We start from the raw sequence: 6,247 nt of genomic DNA on the forward strand, positions 1-6,247 counted from the left end.
GGATTAATAATTAATGCAAATATTATGCTGTGCTCTTTTTGTGACCCGGGACCCGCAGTATGATGAATGTGGACTTGTGTCAGATGAAAGCGGCTCTGGACAAAGGGTAGTGTTCGTTCTTTTATATTAATGAAGAACGTTGTTGGGGATAGAGTCCAATAAACTGTTTTTTGGAGTGTTTGCCATTGTTGGATTTTGGGAAAGGGCTAAGACTGGGTAAGCGTTTGTGATACCGAATTGTACTATCTAGGAAACAAATTGTAAGGGATTACTAGTGATCCCAACACGTAACCCTAAGTCAGCCAGAAGAACCAGACAGTAGTGTATCATACCGGTCCTCTTAGTGGTGGATGCTTTTAGCATAAAATGCCAGAAATAGTGAAATATTATAATTAGTTGTGACTTGTTCATGAAAGGCCTAGGACCTAGGTCAATGGAGAAAAGCTACATGATTTGACAAGACAGCAGTAAGAGTTCAAGCCAAAAGTCAATTATCAGAATACCCATAAACAGTATAGCCGTGAAAGACCACTGGTTAGAGAGTGGCCTGGGTTTAAATTTAAGATAAGGAGAGACCAGCATTAATTGTGTGCTGCAAGAAGGAACATGAGCGGGGCTAGACTAGTCTAGGACAAAAGTTTGGCCTGTGTTTTTTTAAATCATTGCAACATAATTGCAACATAATTTCATCAGGGCTCAAGATTGGCTAGTGGTGAGGGAACATTTAGTCCTGGTGAATAGAAATTCAACCCCTAAAAAGTGTAGCGTATCATTAGATATGCTTGTGCCATGCTATGGGCACTAGGGCCATGCAGAGATCACTGAAACACTGCTCCCTGCAAGGCCTGCCCTTAGTGGACTAGTCTGTATCATTGGCAGCCTGACCATCTGATTGGTGCAGTGCTGTGTTTTGTCACACATGCACACTAGCCTTCCAATTCTTTCCTATGGGAAAGCATTGGATTGGCTGGGATCACCAATCTCGATGGTCTCAGCCAAGAAGGCAGAATCAGCCGCGGAGACCGTTGCTGCGAGGGAGAAAAGGTAAGTAAAAGTACTTATCCCTGCAGGTAAGGACTGGTCACCTGAAGGACAACCAGGGCACTATAGCGTTAGGAATACACGTTTGTACTACTAACACTATAGTGCTCTTTTAAATATATTAATAGAGTATCAGCAGAAGGTCTAACAAACATAGGCATCAATACAGCGGTCACAAGGGTCGCAGCTGTGATCAGGCCTGTTACACCAGTCAGCCAAGCTGTCCACAGGGCTGACATAACTTCAGGGATGATCCCCTCCTGCCAGTCACTGAATGTAGCGAGGCCAGGCGGACCGCAGAAGAGAGTCTTCTGTATCCTCTACCTGGTCTGACAGGAAGTGGTCACAGAGAGCACTTCCTGTCAGAAACATAAGAACCTATACCCTCTGTCCACTCTGCCAGGCAACATGGAGGTCAGCAGGTGCAGGGGGAAGGGGAAGGGACACATGGAGGGAGGGGTATGAGACACATGGAGTGAATGGGGGCGAAAACTATACGCATTGAGAGGTTGGGGGGATGAGACACATGGAGGGGCTAGGGGAGAATGAGACACATGGAGAAGTTGGGGGAGAATGAGACACTGGGAGGGACTGGGGGGATGAGACAACTGGAGGGGTTGGTGCGGAATGAGACATGTGGAGTGGCTGTGGGGAGAATGAAACACATGGAGGGGCTGGGAGGAGAACGAGACACATGGAGATGCTGGGGGGAGAATGAGACACATGGAGGGGCTGGGGAGGAATGAGACACATGGAGATGCTGAGGGGAGAACGAGACACTTGGAGGGGCTGGGTGGAATGAAACAACTGGATTGCTGGGGTGGAATGAGACCCATGGAGAGGCTGGGGCGAGGAACTAGTCACATGGAGGGGTTGGTGAGAATGAGACACATTAACAGGCTGGGGAACTGGAGCAGCAGTAGTGATGTCACAATCGGGGGTCTTTGCGAATTATGCAAAGTCCCCAGACAGAGACAGATGTGCTTTAAGGAACAGCCTGATATATTTAAGTATATTAGTAGCCGAGGTTGACTAAGAAAAATCTATGCTAGAAAACTTGCTATGATATGAGTACTAAGCTAGGAAAGCTAGCATTGGTTACTGCACTCACTCTGTTTCCTTTTATTTTCTGTCATTTTGGGTTCCTGATTCTCCCATCACCAAGAAACACTCACATTATATCCTTTAAGTGGGGATCATACCGCTGTACGGTATACATACCAGAACTGGCTTAAGCTCTATTAACAGTGAGTGCAATTCCATCTATTTCTTATTTTATCTACACTCAGTGAGATCTAGTGCACTATTGGCTTCTCCATTTTGTGTCATTTTGTGTTCCTGATTCTCCCATCACCAAGGAACACTCACGTTATATTCTTTAAGTGGGGCTCATACCGCTGTATTCTATACATACCAGAGCTGGATTAAGCTCTATTAAATGTGAGTGCAACCCCATTTATCTCCTATCTTACCTATACTCAGTGAGATTTAATACACTATTGGCTGCTTCATTTTTTCTTATCGCCCTTCATTGGCGATATGTAAAGAATATCCTCAACTGACTCTTAACTCTTAGTGGTTTCAAGCATCCTACACAAGACTTTGTGAATTATATATTGATATACCTATATAGTACTGTTGTATTGTGGCACAGCCCTACCCTACCTTTGTGTTCCTGTCTCCTATTGTATTCAAGGGTATTTTTTTTTTAAATTCGAGGTTTTTAATGTTTTCAAAAATAAAAAGGAAAATGGGGGTACAGAAAGGAAGAAGGGTAGGGGGGGCGGGCAACACGATTATAGGACCATTCGTCCTCATTATCCACATTGTAACATACAGAATACAATTCTCTGGCATGGTATTACATGTCATCTCTGCTAAACAGATTAAACAGTAAATAAAACAGGGTTAAGCATGCAACCATCGGTGTACAACGTGTGTATCAAACGGTATTTCATTACAGGTCTCGTTTTTTTTTAAGAATAAGTTACTTAAGAAATTATGTATTTGCGTCTGTGTTGTAAGATACTGAATCTTGTGAGTTGTGTTTGGGTCATGTGGGATATGATATGGTGAGATGCTGTGTTACACCTGCACTCTTTCCAAGTGATTTGTTTTGTTCGTTCATCTTGTCTTCTATTAGGTGGGAGTGTACAGATCCCCTTCTCATTCCTTACTTTCAGTGGGGGGGGGGAGGGAGGGGGTGACGAAGTCTTTGTTTGGTCCTAATAGGCGTCTTGTGGGTGTCCTTGTAGGCCGATGATTGCTGCCGCTGTGTTATAGGTATGATATATGATTTTTTGTATAGCCGGGACATCCGTTATATTACCTGTTCTTATTAACCCTTGCCCTCTCCAAGTGGCCTAAGTGTACGCACATTGTGCTGCACCACTCCTATCTACGTGAGTCGTTGACTATTTCTTCGCTTTACCTAGGTGTGTAAGCCAAGGTCCCCACAGCTGTTCTATTTTTTTTGTTGACACATGGGAGTCTGTGGAGAGTGTTTCGTATCTATAGAACTGGAAGATCTTGTCAGACAGTTCTTTGTATGAGGGGCAATAGGTCGTTTACCAGTGTCTAGCTAGAAGGTTTCTTGCTGCTAAAATGATAATTGAAATAGCTTTCCTCGCTTCTATGTTCCATATAGTTGGGAATAGCAACAGAAGGCCCTCTCGCGGTGTGAGAGGTTGTGTGTTAGGTAATATTGCTCTTATAATAGCTTGAACTCGTTCCCACAAGGGTCTGATTCCTTTGCAGTCCCACCACAAGTACATCATCGTTCCTACATGTGATCTGCATCTCCAACAGTCAGGGTTTGCTTCGGGGTAAATCTGCTGCAGCCGTTGTGGGGTGAGGTACCATCTGTAGATTACCTTTTTGTGAGCTTCAACATGGGAGAAACAGGATGTGAGGCCTTTAAGTGCATTGAGTGCTCGCAGCCATTCGTTGTTTGAAAGTCCAGACAGGCTCTCTTTTTCCCATTGGATAGCATAATTGAAGGATCTGGGTGGTAGAGTGTCAGGATCGGGACAGGGATCCAACACGCAGAATACAAACAGGAGCTAGGTACGTATACCGGACCTTAGAATGGCCGGACTAACGTAAGGAGAAAGCAAAGAATGGTCAGAGACAAGCCGATGTCGAGGGAACGAGAGAACAGGTAAGCGAGAGACGAGCCGAGGTCAAAGGACACGAGAGATAAGCAGGAACGAAAGTACAAGCCGAGTCAGAACCAAAGAGGCAATAGTAATAAGAGCACTGAGTAACCAGACAAGCTAGAACCACGACAGGGCAATGAACCATTACACACATCCCTATTTTATACCTAGCTCTTTGATTGATGACTCTGCCCCTGCCGAGCCCTGATTCGTTGTTCGGAACTAGATTGACAGGTCGGGACGTGATTGCCGTCATGACGTCGGCTCCTGAGCGCCGCGTCATAAAAGGAAGCGGGGCTATCGCGGCCGGCGTATAAACGGTTATGAGAGCTGTGAGGATTGGGTGAATCAGTCCCCCTGAGAGGACGGCCGTTAGAAAGTCTAACCTCCTCCGAGGTAGAGACTTCAGGTACCCTGACAGTACCCCCCCTCTCAGAAACGCCCACCGGGCGGAAGGAATCGGGGCGAGACGGAAAACGAGCATGAAATGCCCTGAGGAGACGAGGGGCATGCACATCTTCCTGGACCACCCAAGACCTTTCCTCAGGACCATAACCTTTCCAGTCAACAAGATATTGCACCCTCCCCCGAGAAACCCGAGAATCGAGAATGGACTTGACCTCATACTCCTCCTGACCCTCAACCTGGACAGAACGAGGGGAGGACACAGCGGAGGAAAATCTGTTACAAACCAAAGGTTTCAATAAGGAAACATGAAAGGAATTCGGGATGCGCAGGGCAGGCGGAAGAGCCAGACGATACGCAACCGGGTTAATACCAGACAGAACCCTTTAAGGACCTATGTAACGAGGAGCAAATTTCATGGAGGGAACCTTCAAGCGGATGTTTCTGGAACTCATTTTTTTTCTAGTTATTTTTTTTCTAGTTATTCAGCTGTATCCCATTTTTGTCCATACACACGTTTCTGGAACTCAGCCATACCCTATCACCCGGGGAAAAAAACGGAGCCACCCGTCTGCGTTTGTCAGCGTGTCGTTTGGACACCGTGGAATTATGAAGAAGAATACGTCGAGTCTGATCCCACAACTTCCTCAGATTGGCAACATGAACATCAACCGACGGTATCCCTTGGGAAGGGGAAACCGACGGAAGAACGGAAGGATGAAAGCCATAATTCATGAAGAAGGGGCTAGAACGAGTAGAATCGCAAACGAGATTGTTGTGCGCAAACTCCACCCAAGGAATCAGACCGACCCAATCGTCCTGGTGTTCAGAAACAAAACAACGCAAAAATTGTTCAACCTTTTGGTTGGTGCGTTCGGCAGCTCCGTTGGACTGAGGATGATAGGCAGAAGAAAAATTAAATTTGATGCCCAATTGAGAACAGAAGGACCTCCAAAACCGGGAAACAAATTGGGACCCTCTATCAGAAACAATTTCAGAAGGAATACCATGTAAACGAAAAATCTCCCTCGCAAAAATCTCAGCCAATTCGGGAGAAGAGGGCAATTTAGGCAGGGGTACAAAATGAGCCATTTTAGTAAACCTGTCAATCACCGTGAGGATAACAGTATGTTTTTTAGAAACAGGCAAATCGACAATGAAGTCCATAGCCAAACAAGACCATGGTTTCTCGGGAATTTCTAGGGGGTGCAAAAGCCCACATGGAAGCGTATGAGGTTGTTTAGTCCTCATACAGACCTCACATGCCCCGACGAAGTCCTTAACATCGTTACGCAACGAAGGCCACCAGAAATCTTTAGAAATCAGAGAACACGACTTGCGTATGCCAGGGTGTCCGGCAAATTTACTGTTATGAAAACACTGCAACAGTTCCAGTTGGAGTTCAGGAGGAACGAAGTACCGATCCCCAGGAACAAGTCTGGGAGCCAGATGCTGTACTTTCTTGATCTCAGTAAGCAACGGGGAGTGAATCTTGATGCTTGTGTTGGCAACAATATTACACTTGGGAACTACAGAAGAAAAAAACATATCAGACATAGTAGAAGGTTCATGTTGGCGGGACAATGCATCAGCCTTAGAGTTCTTAGAACCAGGTTCTAAGTGAGCACGTAGTTGAAATGAGT

The sequence above is a fragment of the Pelobates fuscus genome, chromosome 10 (assembly GCF_036172605.1).
Source record: "Pelobates fuscus isolate aPelFus1 chromosome 10, aPelFus1.pri, whole genome shotgun sequence".
NCBI classification, from domain to species: Eukaryota; Metazoa; Chordata; class Amphibia; order Anura; family Pelobatidae; genus Pelobates; species Pelobates fuscus.